At 36.8% G+C, this 21,889-nt stretch overlaps 1 long non-coding RNA gene across 1 annotated transcript; it reads right to left on the bottom strand.

Annotated features, from left to right (window-relative positions):
* Positions 1–7,467: 7,467 nt before the first annotated feature.
* On the bottom strand, positions 7,468–21,624 carry LOC139970327 (uncharacterized). The gene is made up of 5 exons (XR_011794117.1): positions 20,205–21,624; positions 14,021–14,104; positions 12,100–12,180; positions 11,126–11,198; positions 7,468–9,832 (listed from the first exon to the last, which is right to left on the bottom strand). It is a non-coding gene; the product is annotated as an uncharacterized lncRNA (long non-coding RNA).
* Between the last annotated feature and the right edge of the window lie 265 nt (positions 21,625–21,889).

Raw genomic sequence — 21,889 nt, 5'->3', positions numbered from 1 at the left:
CACCTCTGACAAAAGATAACCAAGGCAAAACGCTGAATCCAGGCCATCCGCCATTGATAGCGCCTCTGCTGCTAAAGTGCTTCTTACAACTCTTCTAATCTTTCCAGATCGCCATGCTAATGGACAAGAAATGTTGTCTTTTCCCTTTAGTAACACTATATGACCACCAGCACTGGACACTCCATCTTGTAAGTTTGCATATGATGCATCACAGTACACAACTAACCTCAGTTGTTCTTGGTCACCAAGATTAGGGAATAGGATGTGACTTTGCCTCATCTTTATCTTTTTGATCACCTTGTTAGCCTGTAATAAGTCTTTCACCTTCGGTTCCTTTGTTGTAGTACTAAGTTCCAGGGCATCATAACTTATATCAGGTCTGGTTTGATTGGATGCCCACTGCACCTGACCAATGGCACCTCTTAATTGTGTGACTTCACTTTGTTTTAGTAGAAATTCCTTTTGTGCCACTCTAGCTGCTGGAACTGGGATCTCTGTTATGGATTCTATGTAGGAATTTTGTGTCAGCACAATGCCATCTACATCATGGGCAATCTCTAGTCCAATGTATCGAAAAGCTCCCTCTGCTTCTTTGCCTATCTTGAAAGCAGACTTTATCTTATCTACCACAATTCTCTTAAAGTCTTCTGTTCCAGCCCATAGAAAATCATCCACATGCATTATGAGCATACCACTAAGTTTGTCGCCATGATGCCAGTAAAATAATGCCAAGTCTACTTCTGAACGGGAACATCCAAGTTTGTTAAGTTCATCTCGAACGCTGAAATACCAGTTTCTAGAAGCATCATTTAAACCATAAACACACTTCCTTAATTTCCACACTTTGCCATGAGCATTCGCCTCTTTAGGTGGTCTTAAAAACATCTCACGGTTGATCTCATTACCTTGTAGAAAAGCAGCTTTGATATCAATGGAATGACATCTCCAGGAGTGTGTGGATGTAAGTGCAAGGAAAACCTTTAAAGTCTCTTTTGAAACTGTTGGAGAGTCAGCTTGTACACATTTTTGCTCCTCAAAACCACGTGCCACAAGTCTGGCTTTAGCAATCTTCTTACCATCAACTGACTTCTCTGTTATCACCCATCTAGTTGAGATTGCCGGCTGTCCACAGTCCTCTATTTCTTCATAAACCTGAAATTTCGTCCAATTTGTTAGCTCCTCATTTTTAGCCAGTTTAACTTCTGCCTCTTCATGCCTGTGAACTGGTATGAAAACTACATTAGCCTCTTCCCTGGAGCTAGAAATGTCTGCATCATTTGAACTGTCTTCTATTACCTTCCAGTCTTCCACATCACTTTCAAAATCAAGTTCTTGAATATCTGAACCATCTTTATTCTTCACATAAAACCAGTTACGGTATTTTCCTGTGGCCTTTCCTGATCTCCTTACAATCTCACATTCAATCCATGTGTCTTTACCTGTTGGTAAGTATGTGATATTCTGTTTCACCTTTGGTAGTGTTTGAACAGAGTGTATTCTGTTCCTCTGGTAAAATTGATGTTGATTTCTGGTAGCATCTCTTTCCTCATTATCATCTCCTGTAACAGGTTGAGGAATGTCAACATTATCATCTTCCTCCACCGTTGGATGAACAGGCATGTCTTCAACTTCACTCTTTGATTCATGTTGGGAACCATCATCATTCCCTTCGTTAGGTAACTCATGCCTGAGATCACTTTCAGATGATTTGTTGAACTCTTCACCAACTCTTGTTAATCTGCAGGGATGCATCCTTACATATACACTACCATGGCGAACAAATACCACCTTACCATCTTGTCCCAAGACTTTACCTGGTCCTCTCCATTTGGTACTACCATCTCGCTTGTAAAACACCTTGTCACCAGGTTGGTACACTTCACCAGAGCTTCTTATCTTATGTCGGAGTGCCCGTCTGATTTTCTCTGAGGCTTCAGCTTGAATAAATGCTTTACGGCTTGAATGAAGCACATTTAAATGCTTTGCAAAGATTTCACTCACTGTAGTGCCATGTAAAGCTGGAGCTTTGTCAGTCAGTACAGACGGTAGATTGGGATTTCTACCAAACACCAGCTGATAGGGACTATATCCGTACACCATCTGCAATGAGTTTTTTGCATTCACAGCCCACACAAGAGCAAGTTCTATATCCATGTTGGGGTAGTCCTCCAAGATCTTCTCAACACAATTATCAACAACAGCATGATTTCTCTCACAAAGGCCATTTTGCCAAGGACTGTATCCTGCAGTATTCCATATCTCGATATTTAGGTTTTCAGCCATGTCTCTGAATTCTTCATTGGCAAATTCTCCACCATTATCTGAGAGAAACTTTTTGGGTGCACCCATACCACTTCCAATCCATAGTTTCATCACCTTTTCAATAATAACTTTTGGGGTCTTGTGACGAATAACACCAGCAACACTAAAACGTGTTGCGACATCAATAATATGTAGAAAGTATATGCCACTCTTCCACTCTTTGAGATCTAATGCCACCACTTCATTAAACTCTTTGGCCAAAGGTAGACCAACTACAGGCCTTGGTGGTGTCTTCTTGTATTGCTTGCAGACTTCACACTTAGAGACAACATCATCAACTAAATCCAAAGTTGTCTTGTCAGACACATCAGCATCTTCCAACAGGTATTTTAGCTTCTGTGCAGTCGGGTGAGCAAACTGCTTGTGCAGCTTTTCAATTCTTTTTCTGTTTTCTTCTGTACTCCTCTCATCTACTGACAGTAAAGCTTCAACTGTATCACCAATGGGCATGGTAGTTTCAACTATGGGGACGCAGTAATGCCCAGATGAGGTACACTGTAGTTCAACTGTTTCTCCAAAGATTGTGGCACAATCATTCTCCAAATCAAGTTTCACTTTAGCTTTCTTCATTGCTGGTTTACCAAGGAGGAGGGGAATATCACTGTCTACAACATCTGTGGTTATTTGGCATTTGACCCCTGCAATTTCACAGGGAATGGTGACTTTTTCTATGGACTTCAAGCGCTTCCCACCACCAAATTTGAAAACCGTGTCACTCTTACTTCTCATCACTCTGGCCTGTTTCTCTTCATCAAGCATATCCAGATAACATGTCATCCAAGACTGACCAGCCACGGTAGAACTACATGCACTATCAAGGATGGCAGCACCCACAGCCTCATTCATTAGAACTTCTGTCTCTATTTGTTTATTACCAGTAAACAAAACAGCCTCTTCGTCCTTAACATCTGCCTTAAACACCCTCTTCTGCATATTTTCGTAAGAATCAGGACAATCTTTCAGCAGATGTCTGATTGACTCACAGCTACTGCACTTTAATGGATAACCATCAGGGCCAATAGGGTTAAGGTGTTTTGCAGTGCCCCTCATATTTCGCCCACCTCCTCTACTGCCTCGACCTCTTCCAGAAGTGTTTGGTCTCTCATAATTTGGAGCACCTGACTGTCTGTAACCATATCTTCCACGCCCTGTTCCTCTATAGCCCCCTCTTCCAGTGAAGAAAGCTGTCTCTTGTGTTGTAAGGAATGTTGGCTCTGTCTTGACAGCCACTCCTTCTTTGGCCTCAGGTGGAGGCATTGATTGTTGCCCAAAGAATTTCTTCAAGGAGTTCTGCGTTTGCTCAAACATCTTATCAGGTTCTTTATAGTCCACTGCAGTAAGCACCAATTGTCGGTCTTTGTGCTCTAATTGAGCACTCTCAAGAAGTTTGAATGCGAGGACTGGTTTGGGTAGCTCCATCTTGTATTTCTTTGTTTTATTGTACAACTTCTCAAATTCTGTCACAAATTCCTCCATTGTTGTCTCTGTCTGTCTCCTGTAACGGTCAAATGAGGTATAAGCCTCATATGCAGCTGATAGCTCATCCTTCTTAAAAACATTGTCCATGAATTTGATAAGAGTGGAAACACCAGTTTCCTTCTTCAAATCCTCCAGATCAATTTCGTTAAACACTTTATCTCTGATAGATTTAGCTCCTTCTTCTGGTAATGATAGAGCTACGGCTAAGCCATGCTTCTCTTTCTTAAGGTCGGTAACTTCTTGCCATGCTTTAACTTCTTCAATCCATCTTGAATATGGTTTTGCTTCACTAAAGACTGGTGGGGTCTTATAATTCGCCATTGTGTTAATTTCAGTAACCTCGCTCTGCTACCATGTTAAAGAGGGTAATTAAATAAAAACAAACTGTTCTGAGTTCCTTTACACACGCTAATATAATACACTCACTATTTGTATATACACTAGTTCACCATAATGTTCCCTTGAAGGTTCACTCGAAGGTTCACTCGAAGGTTCGCTTGAAGGTTCGCTTGAAGGTTCACTTGATTGTTCACTAGAATATTCGCTTGATTAATAATATATATATAGTCCAACACTAACACTCAAAAACCCCACCAGTGATCCTGTAGAAAGAGGTGAAAACAAAGTCAACAAAGTCAACACTAACATTTATGTTGATGTGACAAGGACTTACAGAACCAAAATAATGGCAAGTTCTTCTCAATGGCAAGAAATATTTAAAAACTTCTTGAATATGCAAATTCCTGTCATACCCATTAAACAATATTCAAAGAACACAATTGTTAGAGGAGATACTAGTTAGGCTTTTTGAAAATCTAAAACTTGAGCACATGCTTGAGTATAAAGTGCAAGAATGCCTTCACTCAAGATGTTTTCACTGAAAAAGATTATAAAAAGAGGGAGCACCAACCTAAAAATTACTGAGTTTATAGATACATTCATTATCTATTACTATTGTTAAAACATTATGTTGCAAAGGTCCCTTTGTAAGAAAAATAAACTGTGACCTTTGGGTTCATGCCCAAAGAAATTTCAATGATAAACATGTTGAAATTCATATCGAAAATATTTCCAGGTATGTTCTTTATAAAGTTGTATGAACTGGTCTTCTTAATCTACCCCCCCACCCCCATCCACAAGACAAGGTTTTTTGGTGGGGTGGAAGTAGATCACTTTTGCATATTTTAGTGGAGCTATGTTATGTTTCTCAAAGAATTGCATAAAAAGTTCATGTTTTGGTCCCTACATTCACTCAAATGTCCAATGAATTCTAAAGCGATTCTAACACCTGACGTCACACAGTCACATTCTGGAGGCAAGGGTGTCAATAGAGCATCAATATAGACCGGGAGCCCATAGGGTTTGGGTAGCTGGGAAGGTAATCAATTGCCTTGTACATCACAATGTTCACAGTGCATTCCTGTATATGAAACCAGACGACTTGCAAACCGGCTGTGGTGGGTGTGGCTGGGAAAGCAATTTTAAAGTCACCTAAAAGCTAACCTAGATCAGCTTTCATGGTAACCACATCAAAGTAAATACAATGTGTCAGGTATGGCCCCATGAGCAACAAATGGCCATCGCCAGTAATTATTGGTGGTGGGGTAGCTTTGCCAGCGTCACGGATGACCTAGGTCAGCTCATGAGGTAACCACTTGAAACCTATTGGAAAATGATGGTCAGGACTTCAGTTACAAGGGATGGGCATTTCCAGTCATTTTTATTGGTGGGTACCCCTGCCAGTAGACCCCCAAAATGCCCATCCCCTCATTGACCTAGGTGAGCTCATGAAGTAACCAGTTGAAAACTACTGGAAAATGATTAGCAGGACTCTATATGTGAGGGATGGGCAATTCCAGTAATTTGTATTAGTGGGGTACCCCTGCAAGTAGACCCCCAAAATGCCAATCCCCCTCATTGACCTAGGTGTGCTCATGATGTAACCAGTTGAAACCTACTGGAAAATGATAGGTATCACTTCATATGTAAGGTTTGGGCATTTCCAGAAATTTCTATTAGTGGGATGCACGTGCCAGTAGACCCCAAAAAAGCCAATCCCCTCATTGACCTAGGTCAGCTCATGAAGTATCCAGTTAAAAACTACCGAAAAATAATTAGCAGGACTCTATATGTAAGGGATGGGCAATTCCAGTAATTTATATTAGTGGGGTACCCCTGCCAGTAGACCCCCAAAATGCCCATCCCCTCATTGACCTAGGTCAGCCCATGAAGTATCCAGTTAAAAACTACTGAAAAATAATTAGCAGGACTCTATATGTAAGGGATGGGCAATTCCAGTAATTTATATTAGTGGGGTACCCCTGCCAGTAGACCCCCAAAATGCCCATCCCCTCATTGACCTAGGTCGGCTCATAAGGTAACCAGTTGATACCTACTGGAAAATGATAGGTATCACTCATATGTAAGGGATGGGCATTTCCAGAAATTTCTATTAGTGGGGTACCCCTGCAAGTAGACCCCCAAAATGCCCATCCCCTCATTGACCTAGGTGAGCTCATAATGTAACCAGTTGAAACCTACTGGAAAATGATAGGTATCACTTCATATGTAAGGTTTGGGCATTTCCAGAAATTTCTATTAGTGGGATACACGTGCCAGTAGACCCCCAAAAAGCCCATGCCCTCATTGACCTAGGTCAGCTCATGAAGTATCCAGTTAAAAACTACCGAAAAATAATTAGCAGGACTCTATGTAAGGGATGGGCAATTCCAGTAATTTCTATTAGTGGGGTACCCCTGCCAGTAGACCCCCAAAAAGCCCATCCCCTCATTGACCTAGGTCGGCTCATAAGGTAACCAGTTGATACCTACTGGAAAATGATAGGTATCACTCATATGTAAAGGATGGGCATTTCCAGAAATTTCTATTAGTGGGGTACCCCTGAAAGTAGACCCCCAAAATGCCCATCCCCTCATTGACCTAGGTGAGCTCATAATGTAACCAGTTGAAACCTACTGGAAAATGATAGGTATCACTTCATATGTAAAGTTTGGGCATTTCCAGAAATTTCTATTAGTGGGATACACCTGCCAGTAGACCCCCAAAAAGCCAATCCCCTCATTGACCTAGGTCAGCTCATGAAGTATCCAGTTAAAAACTACCGAAAAATAATTAGCAGGACTCTATATGTAAGGGATGGGCAATTCCAGTAATTTATATTAGTGGGGTAACCCTGCCAGTAGACCCCCAAAAAGCCCATCCCCTCATTGACCTAGGTCGGCTCATAAGGTAACCAGTTGATACCTACTGAAAAATGATAGGTATCACTCATATGTAAGGTTTGGGCATTTCCAGAAATTTCTATTAGAGGGGTACAAGTGCCAGTAGACCCCCAAAAAGCCCATCCCCTCATTGACCTAGGTCTGCTCATGAAGTATCCAGTTAAAAACTACCAGAAAATAATTGGCAGGACTCTATATGTAAGGGATGGGCAATTCCAGTAATTTATATTAGTGGGCTACCCCTGCCAGTAGACCCCCAAAATGCCCATCCCCAATCATCTCCACCCAAACTACTTTTCACCCAAAATGTTATATCTATATACATGCAAGGTATACTTAAAGATAGGATATAACAAAGTTTTGTGCAGCTTCAGCACTTTCGGAAATATATTTTTAAATTCATAACAGAGTCAATACAATATTTGAATGTTAATATTTATGGTATTAAATAATAATAAAAGTCCAAAACCAACATAAACTTTGCTTACAAAGTAATGACCTTCAGTACAATACAACATTTGTGTAATCAGGGCTCTTATATCGCTCACTGAAATATTCAACTTGTCTCAATTTTGCCAACCAATAATTCTCCAATTGTGCAGCATCAGCCAATACTGCAATCCTTATCATCCACAAAAGTTTGTGACTTTGTGAGCTTCGGAATTATCATCCTGGCATTTTTTAATATTAAAGGTATAATGTCATGAAATTCAAGGCAAAATGCAGTCAAGTGTTAGTTTAGTTTCAAATTATTGGTTCATACATCAGCATCCTAAACACATGTGTTTGTTGTACCATTTATGTTGCATGATCATGTGCAGTGGAACAGATCATGATTGCACAGGAGAATACTTGTCAGCCTACAGCTGGTTTACAAGCACCACTTGTTAAACGCTCATACTGGCATTACTGTTATTGAAAGAAGATGCAATATGAACCACAGAAAATAATGCATATTTTTTTCATTAGATGCAGACATTGAAGAATTTTATTGATTTCCAATGCATATTTATATACTCTCTTCACAACATGTGAAAACAATATTCTGTATGTATAATTTGTAAAGGTGTTGTAGAACTAGGTGTTTAGCATTAGCAGTACATCAGTTAGGAATGCATTATTATGGGCTCTGTTTTGGTGTCAACACAATAACAGACTAAAACCTGCTAAATGTAGCACTTTATTATCAGGTTTCTAGTGCAATTATGTGGAAATGACACTCAGCTAAAAACGTGGGTTCTAAATTAAACTGCATAACTTTACCTTTACTTACTTACCCTCAACCATGTACATGCCCCTATGCAGTATTGTGGGTAATGTCAAATTTAATACACATCAACCAGTCACTAGTCAACAACTTCACACATCAACTTCCAGTTGCAGTATTATTGTACTTTCCATAACCTCATTATTCTTTTTGAAATGAGCGCCAAATGCAATGTGGGTTCATCTACTCAACCATCTACTCACCAAGTACGAGAACAGTCTAACTGACATCAGAAGCAAATGCAAATACTATACTGTACATACTGTATGAGATTAACTACTGGCAGTTGTAACACATATTTTAAGAGAAGTCAATTATAAACTACTTTGAAAATCTATCTGCTTTAGTAGAAGATTCCAATTCGGGCTTTTTGTTCAGTGTATAGTAAAGGTTTTGAAATTATAAAAACAGAAAAAGAGCATCAATTCAGTTTTAATATGCAATACATTTTTAAATTGAAGTAAATAATTATTTAAATTCAATACAACTCATCAAATTTGTAATATAAACCTGAATGCAAATTGGTGTAAAAGGGAGTTCCAATGCCCTAATAATGAAGTTTTGTAGATAAAAGGCAATAAGGATCATTAACTTAATATGATCAAATATGAAATATGACATTGTGTTTACAATTTAGCTGTATCTGGCTTATTTCCCTCTGGTGCAAACTGTTCATAAATTATTATTGAGATGATGCTGTCCCCCATAAATGGAAAAGTGCAGGATATTGACATTTTATTAATTTGGAACAAGAATTTATAATGATGTGACATGGCTTAATACTCCTTAGCCAGGTACAGTAACTCTCTTTTCTCTGCAATCACATGGTATTACAGGGCTTCAGGTTCAGTTAACATACACTTAATTTGGAATACTAGTTTGTAGTATTGGTAAGTTCTTTTTCATTTGCAAAAAGGGACATCTAGTCAGGGGTAGCATGATCTATGCAGGGATTGCTTGATTTGTAATTTGAAGTTGTAACAACATTCCATTTGTATGCTATTGAAAATGTACAACCTAAGCAAATCAAATATCATTTTGTGTTACTATTCTGTTTTAATAGGAGACCTGTTCAATCATGGCTGAACCAAATTGCTTAATAATTTTCCAAAACTACAAAGAACATGAATAACGCTTATCAATTTGAAAAAAAACAAATAATGTGCATGAATACAGTGGTTCAGTTTCACCCTAATTACTTTGTGTTAGTGGTTGGTAATTTTGAATTGGTGTCGATAATATGACATACTTCTCCAGTTTTCCCAAAAAAATAGGAAGATCATCTCATTAATTTCTTCCCTCACTAATTGGTTGTTTTTCTGAGACTATAACTTTAAATCTTTGTAATATTTTACAGGATCAACACACAAGATTAAATTAATCTGCCAACATACTTAACATTCTTTTCTCTGCCAGCTTCTGGCATTTGCCAGATTCATTTATAATTTTTGTTTCACGATAAACCAGTTGTATGGGACATCTTCGCCCTGTGTCTTAAGGAAGTCATTAATCTTTTTTTGATCTAGGTCCAAAAAGAAACATCAGCAAAGTATTAGCGACTTCTTAATATACAAATAAAAAAAAAGTGGGAAAATCACCCCGCCCCCTACCCCAGCCGACAAATTAAAAAAACTGACTGAGGCAATCCCCCATTTCTAACATCCTAGTAAAAACACTGCACAACTCATGAATAATTGATGACATAATGTCCTTTCCCATATGATCAATTGTATATCATTATTCACATGAATATTTAACAGTTTAATTCAAGTGGTTTTCCACACTATACTTAATTTTTACATATGTTATCAGAAAAGACTCGTAGATGACCTCGTTCTTTAACATCATAGATGAGCCACTACTTCATCGGCCATGTTAGGTAAGAAGCATTTGCAAAACGACATTTGACCTAATATTCATGTAAAATAGCTCAATTAAATATTATAACTAGGCTAACCATTATGTTTCAATACATGCCAATAATTAATATCAACACAAATGTCCACAAATCATCTGATCATGCACATTTCAGGGTAAAATAGGGATAATTTGACACATTTGTTTACCAGAATAATAACAACATGGGTGCTAAAATATCTGATTGTGACTCATCTGACAAATCTCTCTTGCAAGTTTCCTCCTGTAGTGAGGGTGAGAGATTAAATTTTGAAAAGGAATGGGCTTGAGAAGTTAGCCTATGTTGGCAAAGGCTCTTACTATGTATATCCACCCCCCCCCCCAAGAAAAAAAAATGTGAAACACTGACCTGTTCTGTGAATTTTGACAGATTATTAACAATATGAACTATACAGTGATGTCACTGAACCCCACATGGAATATTGTTGCTTCTGAAAACTAACTTACTCTAAGATACAGATACATGCAGTAGTCAACAGTATTATGCCTGGCTAATTATGATAGGATGGTATACATATATAGCAGACACAGTTGTCAACAAAGTTCTTGTTATTGAACTTTTTACTGTCTAGCTTGTGACTAATATGCCTAATATACATGATTACAAATTGAAACTCATGGTTTTAGTAAGTGGAATGCTGGAATGAATGATTAAAAGTAAATGGTCCATTCCATTAATTGAGGTTCCAGTTACTGACATTTTATGTGCCATTTTATGTGCCATATAGTCTTCCATATTGTTATGCTTTTAAGCTTTATGAAAGACTTCCCTCCACTTTGTACTTTTGTGGTAAACAAATAAATAAATAAATAATTAACTAATACTAAAGTCAAACATGGATCCACAATTGATTGAAGGTTTGATTAGACTTCCTGTGATTTAAGCAGATTTTTCTACCTTGCACCGTCTTTGAGGTTCCTGTGATGTATTTTCTTCTCATGGCTCTATTCCCATATGGTATACTTCCTTACTGTAAGAAATAATATCATATCACATCAAATAGTAGAAGGTACTCAATACTAGTAAATCACAGTGAAAACTTACAAAAAACACAAACTATTTTGAACTGACGTACAAGTGACCCTTGATACAATCTATACTCTCCTGCACTTCCATGAACAGGCATCTCTACACATGGAAGCACTTTCTATAACTAAAATGTCATGCTTACTATAATTGCCCAAATTCATGCAAAAGCATTCAGCTTTGATATTATATGATATCACAATGCACAAGTGCTTCATCTGTCCCCACAAAGAGAGACACTGAACAGACATGGACCCATATTTAAGTGATCTTCAGCAGACCACAATAAGAGCTGGGGTGGAGTCTAGAGTAATATCTATTTGCTAGAATTGAATGTGTAGGAAAATACCTCTTGACAAACCATCCTGGTACTGTTGTACCAAAACCACTTTGAGGTTGATTGGTCAAGATTCCCAAACAAACAATAATTTTGGCATCGGTGGGTAAGAATGAAGTACATCTGGTAGTCTGGTAACCAGTTAGATTTGGCCAAATCTTTATCCTTATATTACTATGTGTAGAGAACCATATGATGGTAAACTATGTTCACAGTGTTTCAAAATAACAATTTCAGAGCACCAGATTGGGATTGAATGTCCATACAACAAACAACCACCAGTCATTGCCTATCAGTTGTTAGCAGTGGAAGACTAAAACCTAATGAGCAGCACTGCTAAAATATACTTTGCATGTGATGAAATGATATGTGATCTAAAAATAATTGAGTAAACATAAAAGGAATTAACATAAATACTTCTATCCCTCCTATATATATATATATATATATAATGTACAGTAGTATAAATTTTTGCTTTAATGCAAATGGTAGAGATTGCAGTCCATACCTTTTTGACCCTTTGAAGTGTTGCGACGGTTGCAAACAGGGATATGATCTTCATCTCCATCACTCTCATTAGTTGTTACAGCTAAAATTCAAAGCAGAAGACAGAGCTGGTTTACAGCATTATATAAAACAATATACTGGCAAGATAGTCAGAAATGCATGTTATTTGCTCATATATTTATGATCAATATCAATTTTATGTTTTCATTCCAATATTTAGCAAATATGCCCAATACAGCAGAACTTTGTCATGTGATTGTTTATCAATTGATATGCCATGTCAAGACCAGCTGTTGCACATAGGTGTAAACAGGTAAATCTTACTTTCCTTAACAATGCATTCAATTTGCTGTAACAATTGAGTGGAATATATGGTGTAATTATAATAGCACCCATACTACCTTGATTTGTCTCCACCTCTCCCCCAATTTTTTCCAACATGGGTTAGCCATATCCATAACATAACATTCTTCATTCAATTAATTTCCAAATGAATAAAGACATTCCAAATGCAATGATCATGTCACAAGTTGAAATATTTTAATGAAAAGAATATTAAAAATGTGGATAATTCACATTGGAGCTTCATGGTGGAATGTTGGCTTAAGTCAAAAGTAAAGGCAATTGATTCCACTGGTCCAATTTAATGAATAATGATGGTACAATTGCTCAAACAAATTCAACAAAGCATTACAGTATGTATCATGTACACAGTAATAGATGCATGTAGACATATGTATGCAAAATGCTTCAGAACAAGTGACAGCCTACAGTACAGTATATAATAAATATAAATCTGAAATGCTCTTATTTTAATAATATTCTTTCATACCTGTAAAATTGTGCTTCCCGTTAAGAAATACAAAAAGAAATTTTACACTCTAAGATTTTTCTGCAAGTGCATGTTTTTGTTTTTATCAAATCTATTGTGGCCCTTGCTCACACATCTCTGGTCTGTGTAATGTTCCACTGGGACAAGTCCAAATTTTCCAAATCAATTATCAATAACTTTTTGAGTGTGTAGTGCACTTGATATGAAGCTGTTGAAAGTTTAAAGTCTGTTCAGCTATTCAATGTATACTAGGTTGCTGCATGAATATGGAAGAATCTCCTTTGTACTTAACCTATTCTCACATGTCCAAAAAAAGAGGACGGACTGCCTCCAGTTGACTATTCACACCATGCGCATGAATCTGTCTTGAATAGGTCTGTTCATTGCACAAATCAAAAAAACACTCATTGCTGCAGGAATATAGCTCTCGAAAGTTATTGTACAAATCTCACAGCCCCACACTGAGACGGACCTACTGTACCACAGGTACAAGTACCATCGATAAACAGCTCTCTAAACCACCATGCAACAGCTCAAACAATTTGCTTGTTTCCTTTTGACAGATGAGATCAAAACCTATGTTCAGTTTTCCCCCTTAACACAGAATCCCACCACGCATACAGCCTCACACAGGTCTAAACAAAAAATAGAAGTTTCAGAGCACAAATAAAGCAGGTTGGAAGTGAAAGTCCTAATAAAAAAAAAACAATGCTAATTGCCCATTAGGTGTTGTGGGTGGATAAAACTACATGCTTATACCTCTGATAAGTAGTAAAGTTGTAAAGTTCTGTATTTTGTCAGGGAGTGTCACTACTCAACAAGCCCCATAGGGTTTTTAGTACACTTCCTTTCACAGGTTTTGGTTCATATCTCCTATGTTGTTATATCATACTTATGTTATAAAACAATATAAATGAAATGAAAAAATGAAAGAAGCACTTCAAAAATATAGTTGCTCTAAAAATTACTATATGTGTGAAATAAGAATAAGCAAGTTACAAGGTGTTAGACACATTCATCTACTTCTCTCCTGTATATGTGTACTATTAATTGTGGTTTCAATGCAAATGGCAGAGATTGCAGTCCATACCTTGTTGACCCTTTGAAGTGTTGTGACGTTTGCAAACAGGGACATGATCTTCATCTCCATCACTCTCCTCATAACTTGTTACAGCTAAAATTCAAAGCAGAAGACAGAGCTGGTATAGAGCATTATATAAAACAATATACTGACAAGATAGTCAGAATAATGCATGCTACTTGCTCAAGTTCCTTCAAGACAGTTGAGTAAATATGATGGGTGAAAACAGTAATAGAGGGTAGAGCAGGTAACTATGATAATGGAATTAGATGAAAAGCAGGACTGCATTGAAAAGCTATGAAGAAGGAGAGGGACAAACAGTAGTTGAAAATGGTTGGAAAAGCCTTAGGGGTTGAGTTCATTATAATAAGCACTTCACTTTTATCATGCCATACTCAATGGTATCAATCCTAAAATACAGTATTACAAAATGGGGTCTATGGCCTCAGCTACTCTACCCCATCCTTTTTCCTCATGGTACACCTTTTCCCTCTTCAGAGCTTCCTTGTGGGAAATTAGCTCTCCACAATATTCTACTAGGAACTCCCTATGATGAACTTCCTATGTGCAATACTCCATAACCTGTAACCACAAAATATGCAGTTACAGTTGGTCAAGTTAATATCATTTTCTGGCCATCAGAGTACTCACAATATATGAGAGTTGATTACAACATGTAATTGACATTTAAAGGCATTCACAAGTAAAAGCCCTGTCAACCTAATAATTTGGAGACATTCTTGAATCATCTGTTGTACCTCCAGGTTTACGTTATAGTTTGTACCCATGCAATATGACATTAACCTACATGAATGACCCACTTTCAATTATTGTTTGTACCTGTAGCTGATTTAAAATGATTTTGTGCAACAACAGTTAAATAACTAATGACATAATGTGTTGTCCTACCTAACACTATCAACTACTAGTTTGTACCAAGTAATCTATGTAATATATCATGCTTGCAAAATATTGGAAAGATAAACTATTGGAAGACCTAACGATAGGACTCATTTGCGATTCAAGACCAACATAAATTTGAGTCTGATGCTAACATAGTGCCCTTCATGTACAGTATTATCATGTTTATAAGCACACATGTAGTACATAGGCTATCTGACTGATTTTAAATTGGTGGCACCACTAATATGAGATTTTGCCATGTACTATATAAATTCTTGTAAAAGTATAGCTTCATACCAAATATTATGCAGATCATTTGCATAGGATCATGCCAAATTAAATTGAAATTTTACATTAAGCCCCACATTAAAGGGAGCAGCTGCACAATGCACATATCTACTACCCCTGACCAACATGTATACATTTACTGCAATACAACATGTTTTAAGCATATATTATTACCATTCACACGCTGTTCGTCAAATACTGTGAATAATTCAAAAAGCTCAACTAACATACACACCAGTGCTGTTGTATTTGAGACAAATTTAGACTCAACAATAAAGTCATCAATAAACTGGACTGAAAATCCCCATTTATCAACATTGTTAGTACATTAGTGAAAAGCCTTTTTTAATGGCCCCAAACTTCTCTTTACACGACATCTAAGTTGCATCAGTTAGAAAAATATCATAAAATTATAATGCTTTTGCAATAAACATTTCATGGTGCAAGAGCGGATTTAAAACAGCGGAACTACTTTCAAAGCACTGAAACATCCACATAGGCACTTATTTTTATTTTCTGGAGGTATAGACCCAACCATGCACGCATCGCCTGACGTTAGGCTACTTCTGGGCTCGGTCTAGCGAAAGGAGGATCACCCGGATCGAATGTTTGGCTCATCGATTTGATAAGGCGTCATACTGAAGACAACATACTGAAGACAAAAGTTTGAATTTTGCATCAAGATGGCTTAACTTAGTTCAAGACATACCTTTAGTTGCCACCTGAGGCTTGAAGTTAGATTTGCAAAGAAAATCATAGGAATATTTCCACTCCCAGAGATGACAACCCTGAGGATCAGAGACCAGACCAGAGCTGATGTTTATTTTTTTACCAGTGGTTTTTAATATTTGTGTAACTTTTTGATGTGCAATTGGCAATTTAATGGGTGAGTGAAACCATGCTGTCTCCATTTTTTTTACTCTCCCCAATGAGATCAAAGCATAACCGTGCCATAAAGTATTATTTTAAGCAAGAGTTGTAATAATATTGTAGGGTAAGTGTATCCTAACCCAGTAATGTTACTAAAAAATTAGGTCCCGATCGAACAACAATTGCATTTATTTTTACTGGGCCCTAGTTGCTATCGTATCACTTCCCAATCCCATACTGTGCAGATATATTCTACACTATAGGGCAGCTGGTCAAGTACAGTACTGTACCTTACTAGCTTCACTGTTTTACCTCTGTTCGCCTGTCCTGCCCCTTCAATCAATTTTCACCGCCCAGTCCCCCATTCATTAGCCCTTATATTTGTACTTCCCTGTCGCCAACTCCATAGGTTTATTTTTTTCTTGCTAAATTCCACAGTTCACTATTCACTATTTGTATGCGCATATCGTAAGCCTGTTTGAACATCAGAGTTTTAAACTACACATGCGCAAAGCCTCAAAACCTGATCCAATATTTACCCTGGGCTCTTTGCAGTGTCTGTAAACAACCAGCTCCACGAAAATTACAGTTACCCAGGGATAGGCTATATCAATAACTTTCTATGAAATATGCATTAAAAAAATCCTTTAAATTTGACAATGCAGGAAGTTCAGTAATTTACCCAGGAACCTGTTTTAAAAATTACCAAATTTATTGTATGCATGGTTCACCACAAATAAGCATATTCTGAAAATTTTAGTTGAGTTGCTTCACAACTGGTCTGATTTTCATTGTGAATTGCTTCCCAATGGGTTTGAAATATTCACTAGAAATGCCAGTTGTTGCATCTGTACCTGTACTTGAAGTTCCTCTTTTGCATAAAAAAAAGGTTGGTAGATTAGAAACTAGAAAGGGAAATTGTGAACCCCCTTTAGAGTTGTATATTCAACCTCAACCATTGACAACTAGAGTGATTCAAATGAAAACTAGTCACATTTTTTAACAAGCAGATTTGAGAGCTATGAAATTCATTCAGTTGCATGCACTGATCAAGGTTTTCAACTCAAAATGGGATGTTTAGATTTGCAGCTACAGCAAGGGGCGGGTCCATTCTTTATTAATTTATAATATAAGACTATCATGATATTCCACCCAGTAATGCAATATCTGCCAGAAGTATTTGTTCACAAGCAGAAGATATTTATTGTGTAATGGATTGTTCAGGAATGTTTTGCCCAAACCAAATAGTGGATAAAGTCATGTGTATTATGTGTACAGAAGCAGTTTAAATGGCATAGTTTGTATATAGGTTATAATAAAGGGTTAGCCTGTCATTTTCTATGAGTTACTGTGTATGTACATTACCAAAAATGTTATTTACATGTATGACTTTAATGAAAAAATATAGGAGTTTCATATTGTAGCTACTGTAGGCCTTTTCTTCATAATAGTACCAACCATTGGCAAATGTGTTTCACTTTGTAGGAAAGAAATACTTTTTTTGAGATGTGCAGATGAGTTGTTGCATCTCTCAAATGTTTCATATTGATAGGTCAGTATATACAGTACCTTTTAAAAAACATGTGTAGATTTATTTTGGTGTGATGTAGCATAAAATTTGCATCTTGTGGATTTGGCCAACAATTTACTCAGCGATTAAAGTTAAATTTATAGTGGATATTAGTGAAATTACTAGTGATTGCTCGAAAAGATTGGAGAGTTGCAAGCAAATCTGCCAAACCAGTGATGACATGTGAATACAAGGGGTTGACAGGACCAAAATTAATGCATGTAACTTTTGACTGCATGTTACTTAAATAGCTTACATGTGTGTGCGCACGTGTGCATGCACACATGTAAGCTATGTGTGCATGTGCATGCAAGTAAAATATTCAGTGTCCCGAAATGGCCTACATAAACAAAACCCAGGAGTAACTTTGAAAACACCCTTTTTGTATTTTTCACTTGTGGTGCAGGTAATGATTTGTTTGTGCAGGTAATTTTTGTTTAAAACCTACATGCACATGTGCATGTACAATTTTTTTGTTGTAATTGGAACACTGGTTGACAGTCACCAGTTTATTACACCTCTGTTTATAGCTCCATGATTACACATTCAAGAAAGAAAACAGCCTCAGGCCATACCAATTACAGGTCACTACATCAAACCACTATACATCTGTTGCATTCAATTCAATACTATGAATGCCATAATATATTGACAAATCCCAAGACTTCTAGTCATTAAAGTTACAGTAAATTCATCAAATCTTTGACATGGCAATGTGTGCACCTACTCTAAACAATGGCAGTGGGGGAAGATCTCACCATGAAATGTATAAATGTCCCAATGCACCAACTCACATATCCATGAATGTAAACACCTGTTCCAACATGCATGACCATAAACATAATACTTTTTAGAGAACAGGTTTAGCAGATGACTCTTTAGTTCTGTTTCTCGATAGACATAAATTTGGCATCCTAATAACCACATCTTAGATAAAATTATTTTACCTCTGTGTGAAAGCATCCGTGACTAAAACAGCTATGTAAATTAGTGTACTGGTTTCATCTTAACAAGTTATACGTGCTGGGCAGAAGAGCAATAGAGACAGAAATTGCCCTAGGATTGATTACGGATAAAAGATAAAAGTGAATCTGTGTAAGAATGGCACTGTATACTGCGTGGCACAGTGCAGCACAGTGTAACAGGAACTGGAATAGATACTTACAGTTGGAGTAGTTTTATGTGGTTCGAGTTAGTGTTAATATTTACTATCAGCTGTATGCCGTTCTATGCCATATACTGTGTAAGGTGGGAGAGGGAAGGGGAAAGGGTAACTACAATGTTCGCTCTACATTAGCAACATAGGTCTCTGCAGGTTGATATGTACATATGCTTTTACTTTAACCTTTGATTTGGTCCATGACACTTGCATTTAATAATTTATGTGTAGTGGATTATGTGCAAAGACTTGATGCGTCAAGTATAGTAATGCTCAGTTAACAGAGACAGCAAATGAATATACTGTTATCAGTGTTCTTTCTGACAAAGTAATCTTGAATTTCAAGGTAATGATTCTCATGTCTGCTTTGGTAGAATACTGTACCTAGTTTTGCAGTACTTTTCTAGGACTTATATTCCGAGAGCACCATTGGTATTCATGTGTAGCCTTACCTATGGAAAATGGTGACATATTTTTAGTGTGTTTCACAGAACATGAGTCTTGAAAGTAGAATGCATAAATATGCTATTGTTTAAGTGTAAAATACATTTTAAAAATTTAAGGGTTGGAACAGCCCTTTTCCTTTCATTTACATCAAACCTCTCATTGACCAAAAATCTTTCACTTGTATTCTTTTTTATCATATGCTTTTTATATTCATGATGTAAGATCCTTTTATATATAATGAAATTTGTTTGATGTAACTTTGATGTTTACCTACTTCACAAGTTAAAGAGAAATTTGTTCAAAACTTTCTCAAGGCAAGAGGGATGTTATGAAGTGATATTCTACACCCCCCTCCCATGTACTTAAAGTTCTTATCAAACAAGATTATTTATTCCTTTGCACTATTGACCTTCAACTTTCCCCTTCTAGGGTAGGGTACTACAGTTCCCAAAATTATAGATATACTTTAGAAATTGTTCTGTCCATTTCCCAGATGTATACAGTACTGTAAGGAAGGTTCAGACAAGGAAAATCAACTAAAAATTAGGATAAAGAGTTGTTTTCATTCTCACTTTGTGATATTTGGACCAGCGAAGACTAGAGAATACCCAGAGTTTTAGCAACTGCCTAAAACTGTATGATCTGAAATATTATTTACGTCACTGAGTTTCATTCAATCTGGGATCAAACAATATAAGAGAAAACTAATTAATGATAGCCTTTAAACTTTGTTTCTAAACAGATATGCTTGAATTACAAATAAAAGAAAAAAAACCCATAATCAATGCATCTAATCAATGCATATACATATACATACATAAACAGAATAATTTGAATTCGCGCAAGTGAACCCTGCACTACATTAGATCGAAAAAGACGTGCAATTAAACCAAACTAAACATACTAAATTTCCCGTTACTTCTACATAAAATATCAATACAAAAACAACAACTTACTTCTTTGGCAGTATACTAAAATCACACGCTATAATAACTTCAGACTATCAAGCTTTCCTGAGAAAAAACGGTTAATAGTTCTTACAGTAAACAAATCGACCGTGAAGGAATGTCGTAATTGTTTCCTGAGCGTGACCGGAAATTAAATGCTAAAATATGATAAATGAAAAGGTTAAATAGAACTGAAGCGTGCAGTAATCCCGACTGCTCACAACATCATTCATCAGTGATAAATTTGAAAATGTTCTTTCTGTTCAACATTAGAGTATATTGAACCAGTCACTGTTGAGATGCACATCATGTGTCCGTCCAAGCTTTTACAAATTTCGGATTGTTTTTCTTGGGATTTATTATTTCTGGAAAGTTAGCAGAATCAATCAGACATATCAATTCCTTTCTTTCTAAAATGCACACTAAACATCCTTCAAAATAGCCCTCTTACTGACCGACGCGTATGACTCATCACCTGGACCAAAAATCCTGTGGCTCTGTGCGGACAAGTTGGTTGAACTATTCCATTCATCAGAGGGGGTCTTAAACAGTGTTTCTATAATTAGGATTGCATTAGATAAGTTAATTGGTAATTACTTGCTTCAACATTTAATGATGCATATTCTACGGTCATTTTCTTTGAAATAATATTAAGTTCGATATAATATGACGTTTTGAAAGCGAATCTCGGCTGTAGCATTGTAGGTGAACACTGTGCATTGTGTGGCTGTACCCTATTGCAGAGTACAGGATACACATATTACGTAACGGCGTGCCCACCGAAGAAAGCGTAACTTGTATTTTTCTTAGAAGATATTCGATTGGATTGTACTTGGTCCGATTGAAGATAGTGACCAATGAAAATGAATTTAACATCAATTTAAAGTTATTATATATAAAGAAAAAATACTTCCCAAAACCGTTTGAACTAAATTTGTCAATGAATATTCAAGAGGAAGGTTACGCAAACAAAGTACGGCTATCAAATGGTGATTTTCTTCAGTATTTACTGTGTGTTATCAATGAGGGTTTTGAGTTTGATATTTATTAACCTTGCATCGTAAATCACCCAAGTCCGGTGGAATTTTAAACTATATTGTTAAGAAAAGAACAGAACTTGAGAGACAACACATTTCTCTGTTTAGTGCAGTTTGAACTAAGTTTTTTCGGTATAAACTTTTCACATTATGGCTGTAGGAAAATGGTCTATATGGTTAAGTCATAGGCCTAAAACTGTGGCGGTCGAACTCAGTTCGGGTGCCGCACAGGGAATGGCGCTGAGGAATTGATATGCTTACAATGGTTGTTATGGGTATGATTTAATGAATTGTGTGTAATCAGTATCTTGAAGTAATTTTACAAAGGACTTTATTGAACTTTTGTATTACAGAAAAAATTATTTGTGTTGTCAATGGAACTCTTTGATCATTTTTCTTACAGACCTGTGGTATTTGCCACATAGGCCAATAGTATTGGTGGTATTGTTAACAGGTGATTTGAATTAGTGCTTTCAGAGAAATCCCAAGATAAATGTTTTGTTGCAATTAATGACCTTTTTTCCATACAAAATGCAGTAGGCACTAGGCCTTTATAATTAGGCTAGTCCAAAATCGGTCAAATAATGAATCATTGTTTATCAATGAAGCTCAACCTAGCTCAAATATATATTCATATGAGTGCTCAGCAAAAAGGAA

Source organism: Apostichopus japonicus, chromosome 7 (assembly GCF_037975245.1).
Source record: "Apostichopus japonicus isolate 1M-3 chromosome 7, ASM3797524v1, whole genome shotgun sequence".
Lineage (NCBI taxonomy): Eukaryota > Metazoa > Echinodermata > Holothuroidea > Aspidochirotida > Stichopodidae > Apostichopus > Apostichopus japonicus.
This window is presented reverse-complemented; position numbering and strand designations above follow the sequence as displayed.